The 24,245-nt window shown below is 45.9% G+C and overlaps 1 long non-coding RNA gene across 6 annotated transcripts in view; it reads left to right on the top strand.

The window, feature by feature from the left end:
- The window catches only part of LOC137484696 (uncharacterized), a 39,840-nt gene extending 18,122 nt beyond the window's left edge, over positions 1-21,718 (top strand). For 5 of the 6 annotated variants that reach the window (XR_011004979.1, XR_011004974.1, XR_011004977.1 and 2 more), the window contains exon 4: positions 5,672-5,825. This is a non-coding gene — a long non-coding RNA (uncharacterized lncRNA). Of the gene's footprint in view, positions 1-5,671; positions 5,826-18,461 lie in introns of those variants that run through there. The other variant, XR_011004978.1, reaches the window with a different exon arrangement.
- Positions 21,719-24,245: the final 2,527 nt, after the last annotated feature.

Genomic DNA, 24,245 nt, shown 5'->3' with positions numbered 1-24,245 from the left:
GCCTGTAGGAATAGACTTGAATGACACAGTTGCAGCACTTACGTGCATTTCTTGGGGATGAAGGATTAACAGATGATGGATTAGGCAAATTAATCTATGCTTTGTCAGGACTACATTACACAAAGTTCAATTTAGTTTGATGGATTAATTATTTATTATTTATTATTTGCTGTTGTGTGTCAGTAAGTGGCTCTTCCTAACGTGATGATGTATGAGAGCAGCCCATGCCTGAGCTGCACTATATAAAGGTCATCGTTTCTGTAATTAACCCCATTTTTCATGGACTTTTAATGTCGATACATTAATTTGTGCTGGTCTGGAATGTGACAAAGAAATGCCTTTCCTTGAGTTAGGTTTTCTTCAGCTACAAACCATAGAGTAGAATCTTTTTGGGTACAAGCACACCCACTCTTCAGGAGGTTGCCTTCGGGAATTTCTCTTACCCAGCAATATTTTCAAGGAGATAGAGAGGACTTAGGTGCCTGCAATGCCAGTTTGAAAAAGGAATATGAAGCAGGGTGATAGAGCAGCATAAACCTGGCAGTACGAGGTGGGGTTGGCACCAGAGCCACTCTTGAATTTCTCCAAGGCCTCACACTGAACCATTGCAAACAGATCTTTGCAGCAGAGAACATCCAGGTCTTACAGGCTGCAGGGCTGTGCAACAGCTGGTTTTCAGTGGCTTTTCTAAGGTGTGATCCCATTTCCCACCTTCTGAGCTACCTGACTCCTCTTCTGCAGCCTGCTCATTCCTGCTGAGCTGGGTTTTCAGGATGTGCTTGAGGACGGTGGTTTCTCTGCAGGGACACCTCCCTGGATTGTGCCCCAAGGCTTTGGAAACTGCTACTTCCATCTCATAGCCAGCCCCAAAGCCAGAGTGGAGTCTTGGGCTTCTCCAGGTGGGAGATATGCCCTTGTCTGGCTACCAGTGTCCATTTCCCAAACAGCACCAATAAACAGGAAAATGCTCTTTTTTCGTGGTGCAGGAACTGGGGCCAGCCTCTCCTGTAGAGCTGAGGCTGCATGTGCAGCCCCATCTCCCCATCTGCCTGCAAGGGTAAGGAAGTGGCCGTGTCCTGCCTGCCTGGCTGCTCCTCACAGGCAGCAGCAGATTTCCCTCTGAATTTCCCTGTTTTTGTGGCTTAAGTCAGAACCTTGGGGCTGGCAGAGCGCCTGCTTAACGATACCATGGGCTAATAATTTACAGCAGAATGCAAAGGCAAAGAAGTGTGGTCTTAATCTTTACAAATGTATCTAGATAAGCCAGGAGACAGACTTATCTTTTGTATTACAAGAATGGAGGGTAAAAAAATCCACACTGCAGAAGGTTTCTGTAGCGTCCTTGGCCTTTTCTTCAGCCTTTGTCTTTTCCTCTGTATCTTGCACTGTTGAATTAATGGGATATGAACTCTGAATACATAAGTGATTTATTCATTTTAATTAGCTTCCTAATAGCTTCTGGACAGTGATGGAACATAATGTCGGGGACTGGGCTGTTTACCTCCCAAAGCTCAGGGCACTGTGAGATCCCTGTGCACAGTTCCTGCCCTGCCTGATCTACCCAGCAGCTTCTGGAGGAAGTTTTGGGCAGGTTGCACGGATGGAGGATGTGAATGTGAGGGGGTGGAGAAACACAGCTGTGCATGGTGGTGGCTGGGAGTGCCTCCTCCTCTTGGGAGGCTCCCCATCTCCAGCTGAGCACGGGTGGGATGTCTCGGCTGCCAGAGGCTGAGCCGGTGGGATGCTCTGGGTGTAGGATCATGGGTGGGATGCTCTAGGTGCAGGATCATGTGTTGGATGCTCTGAGTGCAGGATCACGGGTGGGATGCTCTGGGTGTAGGATCATGGGTGGGATGCTCTGGGTGCAGGATCACGGGTGGGATGCTCTGGGTGCAGGATCATGGGTGGGATGCTCTGGGTGCAGGATCATGTGTTGGATGCTCTGGGTGCAGGATCACGGGTGGGATGCTCTGGGTGTAGGATCATGGGTGGGATGCTCTGGGTGCAGGATCATGTGTTGGATGCTCTGGGTGCAGGATCATGGGTGGGATGCTCTGGGTGCAGGATCATGTGTGGGATGCTGGATGGGATGCTGCAGAGGGTGGCGAGGGCTCCTCGGCGTCCGGACAGCTCCATCCGCAGTCCCCGAGGCGCCGGCCGGGAAGGAGCTGCCGGCAGATGGGCCTGTCTGGATTCTGCCTGCATCCTCAGCAGGAAGCATACGGTGGGAGGCTGGGGACAGCGAGGTGAGGGAGCCAGCCGCGCTCCTCGCCTTCCGCTGTGCGCACGAAGCTGTGAATGGGAGGGAAGTCGGGAGCTCTGGAGCAGCCAAGGCTGGGGGCAGAGAGATTCGCACCGTTCCCGTTTACCGAAGCTGTGAAGGATGTGATAGATGAATCACTTTGCAGCAACCTTCTCTGCCTGAGATGTTAAGCTTCTCTGTACGCAGCGTGTACTTGAGGAAAAGATAGAAGGGATGTTCTCTGAATCAGGGGAGAGGCTGACGCACAGAGACATTTTTCAGGGGAATAATTTACATATGCATTCCCTTTCTAAAAATATCAGTCACAGTATTGCCTCTATTTTTGCATGCAAGGCTCTCCAGGCTGGTAGATGGATAGAACTGGGAATTTGCACTTACACGGACCCAAATACCAAAAGGCCATTGGGATGACAGCATGGGATGCCTTGTGCTTTGCTCAGGAGGCAGAGCCTGGAGCTGGCTAAGCTCCAGAGGGGGTGAAAATGGGTGTGGTCAGGGTGACAATGCCCCAGATGTCATTCACACATGGTCTCATGAGTGTGGCTTGATGGACAAGGCTGGAAGTCAGTATTGGCCTGTTCCCTTCTGGAGAAGGAAGCTGGCATGACTGAGCAGAAGGCAATGACCCCTTTGGAAGGGGCAGAGAAAAACGTAGGAATGCTTCATTTCCTTGATCAGGAGAGGTGGTGAAAGTGGGTAGCACAGCACAGTGCTTGTCCTGGAGGCTGGGGGGTAGTCATGGAAGGGTCCTTCCCACTACAGCTGCTCCTGGCCTGAGCTCCATGCTGAGTGAGTGGAGGGATGTCAAGGGTTTGCTCTGGCCCTGCCTCCTGGCATAGAGAGGAGAATTGAGATTTCAGATGCATTTGACATTGTCCCACTCAGCTCTAGCAAAGCCAAAGATGAATTCCCTCTGACAGCAGTGGGAACACATCTGGGTCTGCACTGAGCTCAGCCCATAGCTTAAACCTGCTGGACTTTCATCTTGGTGGGGGAAGGTTGATGTGGGGCCAAAGCATATCCTGTCATTCCTTCATTTGAAGTGTGTCCGGGGACCCCAGGCAGAGAGTCTCAGTCTAAAGGGACAGGACTGTGCCTAATGTCCTTCTTGAGGACCTATCCTGGGGACTGCAGTATGAGAACACCCACCTCCTGAGATCCTTAAAGCAGAACCTGTGTCTTGGCTTCATAATAAATTAAGTAGCTCAATAGAAACACACATTTATCTTGAACTTCTATCATATAACATCCTACAGAAACAAAGTGGAGGAGTGCTTTGATGTCACTCCAACAGCCTTCTCCATCCCCATCTGGGTCTCCCATCTGGAATTTACCTTAACCTTTGCCTTGGGCCTGTTAGGGACTGGTGAGTAAAGAAAGGAAAAGGAGGAGGGAAAATAAAGGTACAAACTGGCCATTAATACATGTAAGCTGGAAAGAAAACAGGCCTTGCTGCCACCAGAGGGTTGAGGTTATGAAACAGCTGTGCAGCAACCCCGTGTCCCAGTGGTTTTATGATGGAAGCTGATAAATTTATGGAGGAGATTATACAGTCCAGACTTTGTGTTAGCAGGGACCAGACTCTCCCAACAAACTGCTGGGAATTTTGTGAAGTCAGAGCTACACTGATATAAAAACTGTCTTTGTAACCCTGAGCAAAACCTATCCTTGGCCACAGCTTCACTGCAATGACTGATCTGAACCAGAGCTGATGCTCCCCTGCAGTGTCACATCATCCTCCTCAAACTGGGCACGCAGGGCTCTGACTAATGGGGACAGAACAAGCAAGGCTGCAGCTGAAACACCAGGGAAATTTTTTAAAGTGTTTTTTTCTCTTTTTCTCTGTGGGTTTTGCTAGTACTCTCAGGAAGTCCCATTAACGCCCACACACTCCAGTAAGACACATCATTTTGCACCTTATTGTGTCTTCTATGAAAAACTGGTACTGAGGAAGCAGTCTTGTGCTTCTTTGAAATCGTCTGTCAGTAAAAAACATCACCCGGAACAAACAAACAACCGCAGGATCCCCGAGCACGCCGAGATTGATTTGTAGCACTTTTCTCCCCCACCTTCCCTGTGCAGAAATGTTTTGGCAAGTCGTGAAAAATCAGAACCCTTTGCTGTCAAATGCAATCTATTTCTGAGGGAGCTGCACTGAGGGCTCCGGGTGGATAGGAGGGATCTGCCAAGGAGCTGAACAATTCCCATCACGGGGATGCTTGTCCAGAAGAGCAAACGCAGCCAGGGGAGTGTTTTGCAGCCTGTGAACAAGGACAGGAGAGGAGTGAGGAGAGCTCACTGTGCAGGCTGCAGAGAGAGCTCCGGGAAAGAGATGCCACACCAAATGTAATACAAATGGGAGACAACCTGCCTACTCATTCATATCTAGTATTTTTCTAAGTGTTGCTGTTTTTCTGCATCCCGTTAAGCTTTTTGATTTGTTTCCATCTGTTCGGTATAGATCACTTCTGCAGTTTACTTAAAACACAAATACCCTTTATGAATCTCTACAGATGGTTTTCAAAGACTTATAGAAAGACAAAGATAAGATCAAGAAAATCTTGAGTGTTTGCCTCAGGGGAAAAAAATGGGACAGTCGCTTTGCCTTGCAGCTGCAAGCCACGTCAAATCAGACACTTTGATATGTTTCATTTTCTGTCTGAAGTCTACATCTGAAAGGCAGCCTGGCTTATTTCAGTCAATGCACAATTTTGGTTTGTCGGGGCTCTTTCTCAGCTTCTAAAAAAGATGCTCATTTGCATCCTCGAACAAAGACAGCACTTTCCCCCCCTACATTCCGTGTGTCTTCGCCAAAAACTAATCATGCTGCAAGGCCTGTGTGGGTGTGTGTTTTTTTGAGTGGTTCTCTCTGGCCTTGCTGCTCAAACTGCCACAGGGATGGGTGCTCATCCTTTTCCAGAGAGCCTCGTCCACTCTGTGGTGTTTGTCCTGGCTCTCGGTAGCTCAGGCAGGAGTCTCAGTCAGAGCTGGGTTGTGCAGAGCCCCTTGGCAGGTGATGGTGCAGCAGCAGCATCCCCTGCATCCCCCTGCAGGATGCACAGGGACTGTGCCAGTGCCCTGCAGGATGGCACTGGAAGCACTGGGAGAGAGAGCAGTGAAAGGTGCAGCAGGAGGGAGAGCACACTGCTGGAGGACCGTGCTCTGCCTGGGCAGCCTTTCTGAGCAGCCTTTCAGCTGCTCTTACCAAGCCAAGGATGTAACTGCATTAACTCTGCTGGCCTCGGTGGAGATGCAAAAGTGGCTTCTTGTGAGTTTACAAGCCCAATCATTTTCTACAGTAACCTCCTGAAGTAGGGTAACTGATAAATTTCTGCTACTACCCTATTCTGCTTTAGACTCCTTGCTTGGGAGGGAGGGGAACTCACATTTCTTGTCTTTTCATTTTAGCCCTGCTGGGTCCATCCCAAAGCCATTTGATGTCAAAGGGACTCTGCCCCTGGGCTTCAATAGATGTGGGCTCTCAAAGATAGGCCAGAATCAAAATCCTTGCAGAAATTTGAGTATTTGCATTGCAGACAGGGAACAATCACAAAATAACCCCTCCTCCTTAAATGCTCAGCATTACTTCGAGCTGATTAAAAAAGAGCCAAACCAAAGTTGTAGGAGACACACACATTAGCACTGGACTTTATGTGCAGAGACAAGGTGTGTATTGTTTGGCCAATTAAAGAGATAAAACCTGCAGACCAGAGTCAGCGAAATGAGCTGTGAAAGGAGCGATGACTCACGGAACAGGCAGGTGCACGCACAAAGGTGTATGCAAACTGTTCTACTTATCTAAAGACAGTTTTATTGCCTGATCATCAGTTTACAGTACACTTCAGTTGCTCCTGAACTGCCTTTGTGCTGGGCTCTCAGATAAACAGGAGAAGGAGTAGCATCCCCCGTGCTTTTCTAGTTTTTTGGAGCAGGAATGGTCATCAAGAGCAGAAAGCAGGTAAGAGAAAAATGGGAAGGCCAGGGCTGTGCTGGGGCACTGTGGTGGCACCTGTGGCAGTGCCCAGCCTGGGGCTCATTCAGTGATGTTGGTGCTGCTGAGCAAGTTCCTCCCTGAGCATGTTCTCCACTGGGAGAAATGCATCCAGCCCTGAAACTTGGGGATGTGAAGAGGATGCCTCCTGTGCCCCTCAGTCCTAGACAAAAGGAACTAAATTAGGGAGGATGAATGAGCAATTCAGCTGTTTTGTCTTGACCCTAGCAGAGAAATTTGAGAACAAAATGCTTAAATTGTACAATTCTTGTTCTATATGGATCCAGCCAGCTTTGTGTAAACATGTGCTTGTAACAAATGTTACTGGACAGAAGATTGCAAACCTGGTACTGAACTTGGATTTGGGGCAGCTTTGCTGGTGGTTTTTTTGTGGGAGCTGCTCAACCCAGAGTTTTTTTGGAAAAGAAGGGACATCTCCCATGTGTGCTGTACGAGCAAGAGGTGGCATGAGCTAAAATGCTGAATTTAAACCTTGGTATGATAGAAATACCAGCAAGTTCCATATAAATATGGGTACATACTCAGTGTAGCTCAGAGTGATGTTAAAAAGGTTTTATAGGGAAGTCTGAAGACAAGAATGTTGTTCTTGATCTTGAATGCTGAATTTGCAAATGAAGAAGCTTCCTCTTTCCAGCTTTCTTTGTAAGTCAAAGACTGTATGCTTCCTGCAAAAGTTTTACAACCATATAAATCAAGCCTTTTCCAATGAAGATCTAGGATTTGCCTCCAATTGATACTTTTATAGTTTGCATCAGAAGTGTGTACTTCTAGAGATTAATAAATCTCATAAGCTCAGCTGTGAGACTTTAACAAAAGACAAGTTTGGGTTCATTACTGAACATTTACACCTGGAAATGATAACTATAATAGAGTATTTTGCATCCATGTAGTGAGTCTGGAACTAAATAATTGTTGGGAAGTATCAAACTGTTTGAATGGAGCATGTATTCCATGATGAATAACCTCATCTGATGAAACTTCTCAAGAAATAAGAAACTTCTCAATAAACAGCTTCAACTTGATTGTTAGCTGCTGAATTCACCACTCCTGATCTCGAGTAATAAAGACAGATGCTTTTTAACCAAGAGGTTCAGGAAATCCGAAGTTCATAAAGCAAACACATCTGGTGGCTGTGCTTGTGATGGATTTCACACTCCAGCCTGGCTTGCTGACATTTGTCTCCAAACAACATTCATTTCAAAAGCAAGGGTGAGAGCATAGCTATGACAAATTGGTTATCAAATTAGACTGATTACAGATTTTTTTCTTTTTTTAACACCCATTCTGTGAAATTTCCTTTTCTCAGTCTTTAGAGAGACTCATACCAAAGCTTCAGATCTAAGCCCTGTCAAGCCTCCAAGTTTTTTTTCAGTTCTGCCCCCTCTCAATTTAAGAGAACTGTGTTTTTCTCCTAAAGAGACCCTCTCCTAAGGCAAGGCAGCAGAGCTGCTGGAAGCAACTGCACTTCTGAGACAGGGAGAAGAAAGAGCAATGATCAGCCAAGAAGAAATTCCAGGGGTTTTGTCCTTTGGCTTGCTGAACAAAGTTTTATCATAGGACAAAGAAAGAAAGGAGTCCTGGCCGCTGCTTGTGAGGCTTTTTAAATGGTGTGGATCAAGCAGGAGTTATTTTAGATAGATGTGTGTGTGCAAGTGTGCCCACGTGCATAGTGCAGGGGACGTCTCTAGAGACTGACACCCTAGGAAAGAGGGGAAATACCAAATATTCATTGTCAAGTTAATACCAGTGTTTAGTTGCTGTACAATGGAAAAGAGAAAGTGTTGTCATTGCCCTCTAAAGCATCCTGTAACATCCACCCACCTGTCCCTCATATGCTTATCCCTATGAGTGGAGGAACAGCCCCCCAAATCCCCTGGAATGTCTTTGCCTGGGCACATGGATGCAGGAGAACTCTGTGAGGCATTAGTTAACTGAAATCTGTGGAGATGTGTCACATGTGCCAAGTCTGTAGGAGGTCTGCTGTGACGTCCTTATGTGTCACTCCAGACAGAACGGTGATTTTGTGAAGTTCACTTTGGAAAGGATTGACCTCATTATCCCAAGGTAACAGCTGCTAAAGCACATGGACTGTCAGGACTCACTCCTGGTTTCCAACATGTCTCTCATGCTGCATACTGTTGTTTTCTGAGAGCAGAGGAAAGGATGGAGAAGAGGGAAGATAAGTGGGACTGAATGTGGCATGGCCCTGTGACAACAGCAAAGCCTGGAACTGCTCAGTCTGGGAACTGTCCCTGATGTAACACAGCCCCTAGGTACATCCACAGCACTGACCTGGCACTTCATTGTTATTTGCTAACTTTTTTTTTTTTAATATGCAAAGGAGTCTCTGCTTCTGATATTTCAAAACTGCCATTAAAATTAAGAAAATCAAAGTCCCCAACTTTCCTCTTGACTTTGCACTCACTTGCCTGTTATCCATATCCTGCACAAGAGCCTTTGACAAAGTGACACACTGTTGCTATTGCTCATTCCTCGCCACTGCAGGCTTTTGATGAAGCTGAGTTACGACCACAGCTGCAAAATACCGTATGGTGTTGATGATGTGGGGATGTGGTTCTCATAATGAATTCAATTAGAGCCTGTGTTAAAATGCACGGAGTGCAGCGCCGCATCCCCCATTGCTCTCAGCATTCCCAGCAGCTGTGTGCTGTTGACTCCGTGCCCTTCGCCTTGGAGGGTCGCCTCACCTTGTCTGTGCTTGTTTCCAGCTGGTTCCCACTGCACTGCGAGTGGTGCAGGCAAAGGATGCAGCCCGGTGCCAGTGCAGACCGAGGGGAGGGGGAGCACAACGGGACCTTGCTTGGAGGATGGAGATGACCTTGTGTGGTGGAGAGGATGTCTGTGGTCTCAGCAGTGACAGATGAAGGGAGGCACAGGAAGGATTTGGGGGCAGGCAGCAGTAAGTGTTAACTGGAGGCAAAATATTCATGCAGGGAGACAATTTGTGAGCTGAGATTTTAATTTTTGCCTTTCTATTCCTGACCTTTGCTATAGGGAATTGAGCAGAACAGTCATCAGTTCCTCCCTCCACGTGCAAGAATGCAGTTTTTGCAATCTATCCTTAGCTTTTAGGACCTCTGGGGAGTCCTCACAGCAGCGTTTGAAACAAGTCCCTCATGCATAAAGTAATCAGGTTTTTCCAGTCACCTTTTAGAAACCCCCTCTTGGTTTCCCGCTGAGTTGGGATGCTCTGCTGAGGAGCTGTGCCCCAGGAGGGAGAGAACAATAATAACACAACTGTTCTGTGATCACCCTCTTCTCCTTTACCATGTGCACTTGTTCACCTGGTATACAGGGACTACCAGGCTTCAGGGAAAAAAAGAAGAATTAAAATCAAGTCCCACCACTGTAGCACAGGGGTTTTGTAGCACAGCTAATAATTGGTGCTTGGAACACACGTTCACTGTATCTGCAAAAGGAGGAATGTGCGGCATGTGTATTTAGTTTTAAGGAAGCAATAACGTACCTTGAAAGAAATGTTTTAAAATGTTCCAAAAATCCACCAGCTGTTTGCAATTTTGCTCAACTGCTAGAAATAAAATGCCAGTTGCATGGCACACTGCTGTAAGGAGTCAGCTCCTCCAAATGTCCTTCTGAGCCTTGGTGTCGGCTTATTCAACAGCCACCCTCAGCTGAGAAATCTCTAACTTGGAAGATCATTTCCCCCCCTGTTACTGAACACCAGAATAACCTTTCACAGCATAAGTCTACTCACCCACGTATGAGCTCAGCCACTATTCCCTGAGCTCAGATTTTCTTGGAATTTCATCTCTAACCTAAGTTCCTGGGTGATTTGTTGCAGGTCACTTGATATCTGTCTTGGAAATGTTTTGGTGAGATGCAGTTGGATGAAAGATTGCTATTTTCAAAGCATTAGCTTCAGCTGACCCACTGGAAGAGCTCATACTCCCAGTTTTGTTATTTTGCCTCCAGCAGTTTGCTTTATTGCAAGCTCTCAAAAAAATTCTCATCCCTATGAAACATCTCCATTGGGTCAGACAGCAACGGAGCCTCATCCCAGCCAGATAAAGCAAGGCTGGGATTGCTCACACAGGAGGAATGTGGCCTTGGAATGTGGAGCCCCCTGCCCCACTGCCACCAGTGCCATCTGATATGGGGAACCTAGCCCTGTGTCCAGGATGAAAGCAGCAGGGTTTACCTGGGAGTGAGCTCTGCTTTGCACTCACAGGAGCTAGGCAGGGCTTTGGGCTGGGCCTTAGGACTGAGGTGACCTGGCTCCAGCAGCTTTTCCAGTTTCTTGCACCCATCTCTGCAAGAAGCAGTATTAGGAAGGCAAGGTCTCCATCGCTCTGCTATGAAACAGGAACAGAGTTGGTTTTTTCAAAAGCTTTGAAGGTGACTGGACTTGCCAAAGTGCCTGGGTCACACATAAGTCCTGCTGCCAGCCCCAGCTGACCCTGGGCAAAGTGATCTTGGTGTTTGACATGTCAGGTCTCTGCCTCAATCCTGGTTCTGCACACACACTACATGGATTCCATCCTAAATCTTCTCATGTGAATAAGCAAGGTTAAAGTGGTTTAACGTGAGAATTTCTCACTTCAACAAATGCATTTCTTTCCTCTGGTCTGAATCACAGAGGAAAAAAAAAATTGTCAGCCTTTCAGCTACAAAGCATATAAAGCTGGTATTATACCTCATAAAACAAGTGGTGCAAACCAGAGCCGTGTATAACGCTGAGTGGGCAACTCTGCAGCTGAAGTGCAATAGATTATCTCAAGCTCGAGCAGTCAGGACCATCAGTCATGTGGTTTCCAAGAAACTGAAGATTTAGACAGAGAAACGACTTGCAGAGAGAAACTCTGTGACTACGTCAGGAAAAAAAAGCACATTTAGTCAGATCTGCTAACTAATGTGGCCTGGGCACCACACTTCTAAAATAGTTTTTTTTCTTATCCTAGGGAATTAGATCTGTGTGGTTTATCTAAATTCCTGTCTTGCCTCCAAAGATTCCGTGAAGAATATTGAATGAGAAGCAAGTTAAGCCCAGGCTGTAAGTGGCTGCCTTACAGGATTCCCAGGGCTCTGGGGCCCTTGGCTGGCAACCACCTCTCCTCTCCCCTTGCAGACGCAGGCTGCTCAGCACAGCAGAGCAGAAGAAAGGCTTTTCCCTAACAATTAATTTGTGTGACAAGATGTGCTGGAAAGAAAAAAGCAGCAGAAGAAAGGAGTTTTCCTTTGTTGCTTGTTTATTCTTGAAGCACGCTCTGTGCACCTGACACGTTTGCTGGCTTCATTCTGGATCTAATGCAAGAAATTGGCACAGTCTCACTGCTGTGGTTAATTTTAAATGCAACAAGATCATGCTACGGTACTTGACACATCTCTAAGAGCAACATCATGACACTGTTGACACTGAATGTTCACTAATGGCATCCGCTGCCAAACTCCGATGTAAAATGAGTGGGATAACAACAGCAGCATTTAAAAAACTTCATTCAAGGGAGCATTTAAAATTTTATCAGGTCTAACTGGCATGGTGGATTTGCAAATGTGGAGAATATCCAGTTTCCTTTGCTTACTCACAAGCTTCCATGTACAAGCCAAGTACAGCTCCATCCCCCGGGGCAGGGAAACCCAGAGGTGCAGCAGCCTTCCAACATCTGTCCTCACAGCACGTGGTGTCTGGCTGGACTCCTGCAAGGACAAACTCCTGGTATTTCTAGTTCTGAAGGAAAGCTTTGTTATTGGGTTATTAATGGCCCTAAAATGGTTGCGTGGATAAGTCAGAATGTAACCACTCCAGCTTTTCAGTCAATAAAATACCATATAATAGGATGAAAATCAAAGCTCTATAAATAAGTATGGCTGAGTTAATCATTAGCTAATGATCTGTTGGTGAGGATGTAAGCAGAAAAGAATTACTGGGTTTCTGTGTGATTGCTGTGAACATTTCTGTGTGTTGATGCAGTTATATTGGCTTAAATTTTATGCAAATACAACTTCATTCACACTTTTGCTAACACAAGCTACTTTCCTAAAAAGTACTCTTATTTAAATATTTACACAAAAAAATCAGTGGGTTTTAAAACACATCCTTAGTTTGGACACTGTAACTCACTCATTTAGATTGTCAGGACTGGGTATAAACAGGACTCCTATTTTTGGAGATGGTGAGAAAAGAATTGTAAGGAAAATACTTTTTTGTACTGATGTTTCAAACCCTGCTCCCTCCCAGCAGGGAACTGTGGTAGAACTAATGAAAATGTTTGAGTCCCAATGGGTTTCCAGTATCTGTATGTCAGTGGCATTTAATATTTAAACATTGTGAATGTTGAAATGTTTATCTGGGGGTAGTTTATGGGTTTTAATCCTTTTAAAGAGGTTCTACTCACAAAAATAGGGTTTGAAGGTCTTCCAGTAGTCTGGGGCCAAAGCAGAAAGGGAATCTATTATTCTCTTTGTACAACCTGCAGTGGAAATCCTGACTGGGGCTTTGCTGCACAACCTCAATTCTGTGATGATGATAATAAGTTCCTCCAGTTGTTAAGTACGGCTAATAAAGTTGAAAAACACCTTTTGAAAAATGATTAGGTAGATAATAAAGTACGTCAACTTGAAAATATGCATTCTTCATGTGATGACTGGAGATAGTTTATCACTTTATGAGTGACACATCCATTTATAAATATTTATTCTCTCCGGTGGTACTGATAAATCTTTTGAGCCTATAAGCCCATTGATACATACACAGTAATATCATTTGTCTTTCCAATGCATTTTATTTATTATTGACTAATTGCCTGCCAGATTGTAAATATGATAGGGGTGGCATTGTGCTTTGATTAACTGTATGTTAAAGTACCCAGAGGAATTTACTTCTAGCTCTGAGCAAAGACATCCAAGGCAATAAATTGTATATTTTGAAATCAGCTATGCAGTATGGAGCTGCAGCACTAGTTAAACAAGCTGAGCAGAGGCATTTTCCAGAGCAGTTTATTTTGATTAATGGGTTCCCAAAAGCCTCTTGCTGCTGTTTACAATGGATTTGCTGTAATATTTACAATAAACTAGGGTAAGTCAAGAGAGTTTTAATGTACTTCGACAGGTGTACTTGCATTTCACAAACCCAGGGCCAGGAGTATGGTACAAAGTCAAACAGGTAAATGTTTTGTCCTCTTTTTGGCACATGTAGATTTTTTTCTTGTTCTTCCTCCTTCAACTCCACTCTCAGACATTTTCTTAGCTAAATGTTGAAAACTGGCTTAACACATCTTGAACCATCTCTGTGATGACTGGAGATAATTTATCACATTAGACCTGACACACCATTTATAAATATTTATTCTCCGTGGTGGCACTGATAAATGGGCTGAGCAGTGTCGGCAGAGGCTCGTGGAGCTGCTTCCCTCTGCCTGCTTCTCCTGGAGCAAAGGGCTCTGGCACCAGCACCTTCCTGGGCTGGCAGGGAACACAGCCCTTCTCTTATCAACCCCATCACAACACTTCCAATTAGGACACTCAGGACCTTGCTAACCAGCTGCTCTCAAGCATCCCTGTAATGAAATTCAAGGTTTTCAAGCTGCCTCAGCAGCAGTTTTGTGCTCTGGGCAGCTCTTGATGCCCACCACAAACACACATGCTTGCTCACCTCTTGGTTTTTGTCTCTTGAAGTCATAAGGGACAAATGTCATTGTCCTGCCCAAATAAAAATCCCTCTGTGGTAGCTGGCTGCCTGAAACACTGTGCAGGATGAGGGATGTGTTAATGTTGGAGACGCCTGCCAGCGCTGCCAGCCCTTCAACTCACCCCCTCTTCCCTAAAAATTGAACTAATTTGTCAGGCTGTACTTATCCACCGTGTAATTTGACAGGAATTCTATTGTAATTAGCACCCGCTAATCACTGCCAGCCATGTTAGTTAGCTAATTGTACCTTGGGCATACAAAACCCAAGCAAACCCAAACCTCACACATAATTTTGTTGAAATAGATGAAATAGCCAAATGTGTGTGTTCTTGTGAGGGATGTGGCTCCTTCTGAGTCCTGCAGAAACATCTCCCTTGGGGACTTTCTGGACCTTCTCCACTGGTCCCATAACCTGGACTTGTGGGCAGGGTGCGGATGGTACTCTGCAAGCAGGCAGGGGGAGGGTGAACTTTGTAGGACTGGTGCAAGAAATCCCCAGCGTTCCAGATGCAAAACTGAAAACAGCAGCCCTTGACAGATGGGCCAAGTCAAGGAGGTATTTGGCATTTCCAGCTAGGGGAAATGATCTTGCCCAGATTTTTTTTTTATTCTGTTTTTAACACTTGTTTCTTTACAGTAAAAGAAACAGGGAGTGCCATCACCAAGGGCTGTGCAGCAGCCTTTCCTCCATGGAGGCAGAATAACCTAACTCTCTTTGATTTCCATTATGCTTTCCAGTGGATCTGAGATGTAATTAATTAATTGATTTTTGCTGCCAGTCCCCTAATTAACACTAAATAAAAATTCATGCCAGGGTTAATAGCTTTAAAGGTTGGAGGCAGGAGCTTCTGGTGCTCAGGTCTGTTGCCCGTCGAGCAGTGCATTTGGGTTATATTCCCTGCCATGCTTTTAATTCCTAATCAATTGAAAGTTAATTTTGTTCTTAACTGAAAGGCAGCCAGAAATGGGTTACTGTTACACAACTGGTTTTGTTTTATGGCCTTACAGGGCATTATTCAAAACAGTTATAGGACCACTGGGCAAACTGGGATAGCATGGCAAGGACATGACCCTGGTGTAGTACAGTCCCCAAACCAGTGAGATTTATACCTTGTGGTCCCAATGCTGCACTCTTTGCTCTCTAGTGTACTGGAAAATTACCAACACTAAGTATTTGTATGATGCTTCGAAGCTCTGAAGTGCTGGTTAATTTTATGTGTGGCCAGTGGAATTTTACTTGCAAAAAGGTCAGGTTGTTTTTATCCATTATCTCTTACTAGACAATAAAATTGAAAACTAGACAGAATTATTGAAAATATTGTTTTATGTGTTCATAAAATGAATTATCTGAATCATCTCATTTCCTCTCTAGAGCAGGAATGTTAAACTGCCTCAAAGACTTCAGCTGAACCTGGGAAAGGTGGGCTCCTGGATTTAGGTGGTCCATTAACCCCTTAAAACATCTCCATGTAAATGATGAGAAAAATTATAAACTTTCTCTAGTTGTTTTAAAAAATGGACGAGAAATAAGAATGAGATTTTCTGACTGCTGCATTCACTTTCATGCCCCTGTGGCTATTTGGCTCAACATCTTCCCTTCCCTGGACGTACGTGGTGCAATCCTAATGGGTATCAGGGAAATATTCAGAGCCATTATCAACAGCAGTGAAACATGGCCCTGATTGACAAAAATGAGGTTTGATAAAAACCTCTGCAGGGTGGCTATGAGATGGTGTATTTACACTCTTTTCTGCCAATGAAGAACTTGGTTTATGAAATGGGATTGAAGCAGTTCAGGTAGGAATGTGTGTGTCCAAGGCAAACGTCCTGTAATTCCAGTTGTTAGTTGTGTTTGGGCAACCCCTGAGAACATCCATGTTCAACAGGGCTTTTCCTTCTCCTAGTTTTTGTTAGCAGCACTGTCCTCCTGAAATATGGAAGGGTTCATCTTGATAATTTCTCTTGCATTTTCCACTGCCTTCTGTTCTCACTTGTCCTCATGCGAGCACTGTGTGAGCAGCTGTGCAGCTGCTGTGCTGCACCTCAATGCTCTCAAGGTGCCAGGGCTCAAACTGCTAACATGGTACAAGCAAGGGGGAAATTGAGCTAAAATCCCTGCTGCTGTCTCTTCTTTTAGTCTGTGTTTAGGCATTTGCAGCACTGAGCAGCCTGGAAAGAGAAAGAAGCAGAAAAAGGCAATTTCAAATAAGTGCATAAAATACATTTTTTCCAGTCCATCCCTCCTAGGCTTTAAAATATTATAGGTATTTTTTAAGCTACAAGGTGATGCAAGTTGCAAGGTGTTTGCCAGAGCCTAGCACGTTCTGTCTGAGTTGGGATCACTATAGCTAATCCCTGAGCATTCAATGCTGATTTTATCTTTTTGTTATCAACTTTGTTCTTTGATCCAACTGGAGTATCAGTTCTATTCTATTCCTTTAATGATCTGCTGCTCATTTGCTTCTCTGCTCAAATCCCATGCTCTGGATACTGCCAGCCTTTAGCCCTGGCCACACTAATACATAATGCAGATGATAAAAGCCAGTGTAACAGAAAAGAGGTCCCAGGGAGAATACAAACCATGACAAAATAAGAAGGAAGCAGATGGTTAGGTATTAAACTGCAGTAATAAAATAACATCTGGCAGAATATCACACACACACACTGATGCCCATCTGAGGAGTGCACTGATTTAAGTAATATGTTTCTCATTTTGGTGCAATTAACACCAAAATTTGCATAGCAAACAGTGGCAGAGCACACAGCAACTTCTTTTGAGAAATGAAGTCCAAATATGTCTTTCCTACAAGGAGATTGGGCATTGCAGATGCTGATGGATTTCTATAGTGTGGTGTAAAGCAATTAATGAGTCATACCTTCCTGCTGGCCAGAGAACCCATTACTCTGTTTACATGCAGCCTGGCAGATGTACTTGTTTGCAGGGCTGGAAATTAAAAGATAAAGGGGGAATAGGACTTGACCACGTGGAACTTCACTCCTCCCCCTGCAGTAGAGAGGAGGTTGTACAGACTGGGTAGGTCCTTAAAACCCTGCAGAGGTAAACCTGACTGCCTTAGCTCCTCTCCCAAATTTCCCTCTCTGCGAGCTAGGGAAAGAGAAACCTTGGGGTTGCGTTTTTCAAAGGAAGTTGGAGGGAAGATGAACTCCCCAGTGGTTTGACAAGCCACAGGCAGCACCAGATACCCTGCAGGCAGGGAGGTGCTGCCTTCACAAGCCCTGGCCTGCTTAGGGCCAGCCCAGCCTGATGAAAAAATGTTTAATTTGTGTTGCTGAGCACATTGGGATGCTGAGGAAGGGGTGTGCAGGGAAAGCTGCTGGTGAGGGCACTGGGGGCTGCAGGGTGGTCAGGACAAGGCTGACATCAGTGCAGGGCGGGTTGGAGCTGTGCTCTCCTTGGCCATTAGCATAGAATGGGGCTGTTCCATGGAGAAACCCTTCACCAGCAGCGTTCATAACACCCCAGTGACCAAATGTACATGAATATTGCAATGGGGGGTGGAGGGAGCTGTCTGAGAGCTCCCAGTGGGACCCTCTGGCTCTAGACACCTACCCAGCCCTGGGGGGACACCTGAGCCAGCTGCTCACCCCACACTCCACACTCCAGCAGTGTTTGCAGTTCAGAGATGGAGAGCTCCTGCATCTGCTGTGTGCTGGGAGCTGTTTCTGAGCACTTGGGGATTTTGCCTTGCTCCACAGCAGGATGTGGAGTGTGTGAACCTTCCTGAGGGGCTCCAGCAGAAGCACACAGAACTGTCCTGTGGAAGCACCTGATAAAGTCAGCGCTTCATTCATCAAAAGCCCATGCAATTAACAGCAGGTTGCAGATAGCAGATTGCCAGTGTGTGTGACAGAAGAGATGCCCTGTGCTCTGCTCCAGCCACGGAAGCACTGGATTTCCACTGCTGAGAGCTGGGCCTCACTGCAGCCAGGCATGCACTTCAGCATAAATGACATTTCCTCTGGGAAACTTCCAGTCTAGCTTGGAATAAAAGCAGCTTTGTTTAGGAATTCCCCAGGAAGTAGAGTTCTGAGAGAGAAAAGCATGGGAAGAGCTTAGCCTCCATCTACCTGCTTGTCTCTAGCAGGAGGGAGGTGGGTGGCAAATGTTTATCCTCAGCTCTGCCACCCAGGAAGATTTGACCATCTGAGATGGGCCTGGCTGCTGGAAAATCCCATACACTGAATTTTCTCAGTGTAATTGGCTTTTGTGATGTCCCAGCGTGCTGCAGCTGGCACAGCATTACCTGTCTGTGCAGGGCAGGCAGGCTGGCCAAACAGCAGCAGTATTCCAGGGAAGGGAAAGTGTATTCCTTTCTGTTTTGGTGTGTTCAGTGAAAGGCCTGATCTTGCTTCTTTTGAAAACGGTGACAATAGCCCCATTGATTTCCTTAGAAGAAAGGAGTGGGAACACGTCTAAAGTTCTTCTTCTTTCAACAAAGTGGAATAAAAGGGGCGCTTTCAACACACCTTTATTCCAATTCCTTCTGCCTTTTGTATAGGGGTTATCTGCTGGAAGTCTGCATTGCCCCATGCACAGAGAGATCCAGATTTTGACATGAGCCCTGAATGTTATCACATTTTAAGTGAGAATGCAGTGATTTACTTCCCATCAGTACAGCGTTTAGATCATGTGGTATCTACTTTCCTATGACAATCTTTACAAGGAATAATAAGGATGCTTTCCTGGAAGCAGATCTAGGACACTAACAGAAAAAGCTGAGAGGTGAAAGCTATAGGGGTATTTATGGGTGGAAAGAGTTATTTGTATTAACAGAACTATGAACTATCACAGGACCTCTGAGGAATAAAAGGCAAAATTTTGCAGTATTAGGGGCTGTGATGTGAATAGCAAGCTTTTTGCAGCAGTTAATTGTCTTGAAATCTGATTTCCAAGGGCAGCAGCCTTAATTTCATTTGTTCTCTGCTGGGGATCCCATGGGAGTGTGAGCTTCAGTCTCCAATAAATCAGGAGAGCAACATGCACTGTGGGCTGACTCTTGGGCTCGCTGGGAATCTCTCCTTCCTCCTCACTGGGCTTTGGGTGGAGTCTTTCATTCTGAAATGGTTCGAATGAACCATTTCTTATTTCTAAGGAAGCAATGCTGCCAAAACTAGGAAATGAAGGAGAGCCCTGCACTTTGCCTGCTCCTGCCTCCAGACCATCTCCTCCAAAGTGCAGAGTCCTCGAGGACATGGCAATTTGACCTCTGAGAACCAGTGTTCACAGGGTATTGTGGTGCCAGGTATTCCCAAAACACCTGGCTGCACAGGCAGAGCAGGAGAACAAGCCAGCATCCTTCCCAGAATATCTCCAACCAAATCTGTACAAATGAATCCCTGACCCAGGGACCCCTGGAGTCAATGAGCTCTTTCGGCTGCGGAATCTCACACTGAGCACATAACCTTTACTTTTGCTGCGTTTCTGCTGGATTTAACCATTCCACTGTAGTGCAAAATGGGGCTCTGATGGTGCCTGAGGAGCAGGTGGAGAGGTCAATATGGGAACATTTGCAGAAAAACTGCCTGTTCCAGCTCGTTTTACCAGCATTTTGCATTTCCCTGAGTTACTTTCTGAAGACAGTGTAATTTCCTATGTGATGCCTGTATTTTGCTTGCATTTCTCCTCCTCAGCCCCCCTCAATGATATTCTGGTGCCTGCCTTCTCCACAGTAATAATAGCTGCAATATATTTAATAGCTACCTGCTGCCAGCCTCTCTCAGCCTTCTCCATGGATTCCCCAAGGTAGCAGATGCATAATGCATTTCCCAGCTAGAAATCAGACCTCGCCAGGATCTGCCCTCTTGAAAAAAAAACTCCTTCCTGGCAGGTTCCCCAGCTCTGTGGGAATTAGCAGTGTGTGCAGAGGCACACAGAGGTGGTTTCCTTTCTCTGTTTGGGTGTGAAGTGCAAGGCGTGGAGCTACATCAGCTGCTGCAGACAAAAAGGCTGCCCCACACTCAAAGCAGTGCCAAAACTGTGTGTCCTCCCTGCAGAGTCCCTGATGGGACACATCATCCTGTCCCCAGCCATCCCAGCACTGAGGAGCAGAGCTGCAGGGATGGAGCTGGCTGATGGGAGGGAGATTTTGGTATGAGAAATAGGAAAATGCAAAAAACAGTGCAGCAAGAGCCTAATTGTAGAAAATCTGTGAAATGTTCCCAGAACTAACCCATCTAAACCAGGCCCATCTGTCAAAGGTCATGGTCTGACCAGCTTTGCACTCTATCCTAAAAAAAATGCTGGATGAGACAGCCACAGGGGGTTACATTTACCTTAAATTTTAATTTCTTCAGGAAGAAGCAACTAATTTCATTATTTATTTGATTTTCTATACAAGCAAAGGATGATTTAAAGCAATTTGCTTGTATGAATTCCTCCACCTCCTGGTGTCCTTCAGGACAGGCTTGTTTTCAGAGGAAAAACTCATCAAATAACTTGATGAAGGTTTAATAAAAAAAAAAAGGAGAAGAAAGGGCCATGGTAGAGCTGGGAAATGAACCCAGGAATGTTGACTTTGAACTACATGAAACCAGTTGCACTACAGTAGCATACTTGGTAGTTTTGCTTGGTTTTCAGCCACAGCTTTAAAGTTTGCCCAACAAAGTTAAGAAGTCAGGAAGGGGGTAATTTTTATTCTTCAGATGAGAAGACTGAGAAATCTAAAAGCCTGGTGCTCACAATAACTTATTATTGCTCTTTATTTGATGGAGTGACTCATATAGCACATAGCTTCAGGAGCAGGTTTGGGGAAAGCTATAGCTGAAAACACAGCCAGCTGTAAAAAGCTAGCCATTTCCTACACAGCATCTACTTCAAAGAATAAAATAGATGTCTTCTCTTTTCTGTCCAAAAAGTCACTGCAGAAGCAGCTTTCTTTTGTTATCTCCCAATAAATGTGTCTCTGTAATAGTGGAATTTACTGCTGGGGGTGTGTGTTTCTCACCACTGCTTCCCCTTACAAAGGAGCTAATCTGTCTTTGCTGGGAGAAGGCAAGTGATGTCATGTTTCCTGTATTTCAGCCTACTTTCCAGCTGCTGCAGCAAGGCAGGGCTCGAGGTAAACACTTCACTCTGCAAGGGCAGAGCAGGAGCTGCTGCCTCTGCCTGGCCCGGGTGGGTGCTCCAGGAGCAGAACCACAGTCATGGCATTTCTGGCACCTCCACGCCAGCCTGGCTTGGCTTTTCCTGCTGCTTCCCCCTCGATGGGCAGCCCAGGCACAGGGGACGGATGGGAGGCAGCATTCCCATCCCGTGCCCTGCTCTGGTGGGGCTGGAGCTCGGCAAGTCGGGGCACTCTGCCTTGGCACAGCCCCGTGCCCGGAGTTTGCAGAGCAGCGCCTGAACGAGCTCTCCTTCCAGCAAGAGAGCCCTTGACGTTCATTAAGGCTAAATTCACTCTCACATTTTAATCAATGAGATGGAATAACAACAAAACAGGAATGCATAAGCAAGTCTGACTTCTTTTTTATCTTTTTTTTTTCCTCTTTCTATCAGCAGTCTAACAAGCCCAGGATAACACCCGCCTGCGTGCCGGATTCGCCCAGGCAATTATCACCAATGCAGATTGGATAATTATGCATGCAAAGGCCTGTCTGGTACCTGCCACATGCAATGACTCAATCCCTGTGCAGGTGCATGTGCTGCCTCCTCCCTCCTGGGCAGCAGGGCCAGGGGAGCAGCTCAGCCCATCAAGCACTGCCCTGTGTCCTCAAGCAGTGCTGGTGGCCAGACACTGTCCCCTCAGCCCTCCAGGGGGGCAAGGAGGTTCCCTGGCCTTCTGGAACCCTCTGTGCTGGGTGACAGCAGATTCTGCAGGTTTTCCACCACCCCCACTCCAGAGGCAGTGCTGAAGGAGGGCTGCAATCCAAAGCCTGGCTTTTCCCCACTGACAGCAGACCTTCCTCTGTGGATTTACCACCAACAGTGCTGTCCCTTTCCAGGATTGCTGCCTGCAGCCCCATGGCTCTGCTGCCTGCAGTTTTCCACTCTGTAATTCTGTCCTTTGCCTGTGCACCAGCAGAATATGACTTTCTTCATATATTATACCTTGAGTGCAATACAAGAAAATAAAAATGAGTAACAGCTTGTTTCCCAGCCCTAGATGGAGCAAAAATTTTGATGAATGGGCAGACTACTTGCATGAAAAAGAGCATGAATAATTTGTAATGAATAATATTCAAGTGTTACCTTTTTTTTCCACTCATAAATTGCTTGCAAATTTTTTTCCCCCGAGCTGTTAGTCACCAGAGCAAATACAGAGCAGCTTGTTGGAAGCATTTGTTTTCTGCTGCTCTGAGCTGTGGTTAGATGTGCCGGTCACTCTGATGGATGGGGAAACTCATCCTGGCCTGTTTCTTCAGGTGACACTTCATGATTTCCAGAGCTTTGCATATCCTTTTTGACACAAGCAATGGCAGATGCTGAAAAAGCTGTTTGTTTGCTACTGTTAGTAATTTATAAATTATTGCTTCCACAGGTCTTAACCAATACTGGAGCTTGACAGAGACCCGGGTTAAGAATGAATTACGTTATGAAAAATATATGTAGATATTTTTGTTGCTGGAGAGGCCCAGTTCACCATTTCCCCTCATTTTTCTGGAGTTTTGCTGTTCAAAAATAACACCCCTATATTTGTGGAGAAGTTTTGTGGAGGTGGAGGGTGAGGAAGGGAGCAATGGGGCATGGGTGAGGTATTCCTTTCCTCTGGCACTCTTTGTCCTTGGCTTTATTGATACAGCAGGCTGCCTCTTCTGACCTGCTCCCACGTGGAACAGCTGGGAGTTCAATTTCACCCTTCCACCCCCTGCCCATCCTTAGGTTTGGGGAGGACATGATGTCCCCCAGGGGTAAGCTCTGTATCCTCCATATTTTCACCTTTCCTCCCACCAGGCCAGCTTGGGACAGGCTGTGGGGTGGGTCTGCAGTGGGGACAGGCTGTGGGGAGGTGGGAGAGGTGTTCCCACTCTGTCCCCCAGTCCCTGTGTATCCCTGCCCTGTGCTGGCAGCTCCACCCAGGGCAAGGACAGAGGTCAGCCCTGACCAGTGGGTGGTTATTTCCATGTGAGCTGCATCTCACCTGACATTTTTCACTTTGAAATTCGGATGGTTCTGAAGAAGACCTGTGCACATCTGTGTAACCCTGCCCTGGCCTGGCTTCTCTGGGTGAGCTGAGGCCAGGAGAGGGTAAGGAATGTGCCAGGGGTGGCAGTGTCCTGACCAAGCTGCTCTGCTCCTTGTTCTGGACATCATGTGGACACTGCAGTCTAAGTTATTTTGGGATCTCTCCCCCACCTCTCCCATTTTCTAGTCCCTTTCCACTGACCTCTCCTAATCAGCTGAGATACTTTACTGTTTTCTTTTTCCCTTGAACTCAAAGCAGTATGAAGGAATGACCTCTCTTCCATGCACATGATTGCATTTTAAACTTTAATAGCTTCCATACCCTTTTCTAGGAGGTGCTCTGCTCAGCTGAAGCTCTGTACATTGCACTCACATTCAGGGAGCAGCCAGAGGATGATGGTAGAGTTTCTGTATCAGATCTCCTTCTGCATGATGGACGCTTCAAGTTGAAGCTACACTTCTTTCTAAGCTGAACATATGTGAGGTTGAGGTTCATCTGATATTTATTGACATTATGCAGCTGTAAAGAGATCTGGTTTGCCTATGAAAAAAATCAGAGTGTAATGTAGTTAATGCTAATTAAGAGATATCTTAATAATGCACAGTGATTTCTTAATAGATGCCAAGAAAATAGGCTTAAGGGGAGATAGGGAAACACACCCACAGACCTGCTTTTGCTCTGTCACAATCCCTCCTCTGAAGTGCAGAGGAATGTTTGATTTCTGGGTGTGTGTGTCTGGCAATGGAAACTCAAGCAGCCGAGATTACAACAGTTCTGTTTATCCTAAACTGGATCTGGGTTTTTTTGGATATCCCAAGTTTAATGACTGATTTCCTCTTAGTACCTTGTTACTGATCATAGCCTCTCTCAAAGTACAGGGAGATGACCAGGAATGACCTGGGAAGAGTGGTTTGCTGACATGGATCCCAGAACAGAGAAGTCAGAGCCCAGATTGCTTCCTGGCTGTGAGAAACGATTAGCTCCTGGGTAGATAGCTCAGTTATGAACTTTGACGCTATGAACTTTGATAGGACAGTAGCTGTTCGAAGTGGGGGGAAAGGATGTGTGAGAAGTCTGCAAAAATCAGAATAAGGGCTTTTAGCTTATAGATGTTGTCATTTTCTCTCTTGGTAGAGTTGTTTCTACTCAGAGATAATTAAC

The sequence above is a fragment of the Anomalospiza imberbis genome, chromosome 18, assembly GCF_031753505.1.
Source record: "Anomalospiza imberbis isolate Cuckoo-Finch-1a 21T00152 chromosome 18, ASM3175350v1, whole genome shotgun sequence".
NCBI lineage: Eukaryota > Metazoa > Chordata > Aves > Passeriformes > Viduidae > Anomalospiza > Anomalospiza imberbis.
The sequence above is the reverse complement of the archived record's forward strand: the minus strand, read 5'-3'. Positions and strand labels throughout refer to the sequence as shown.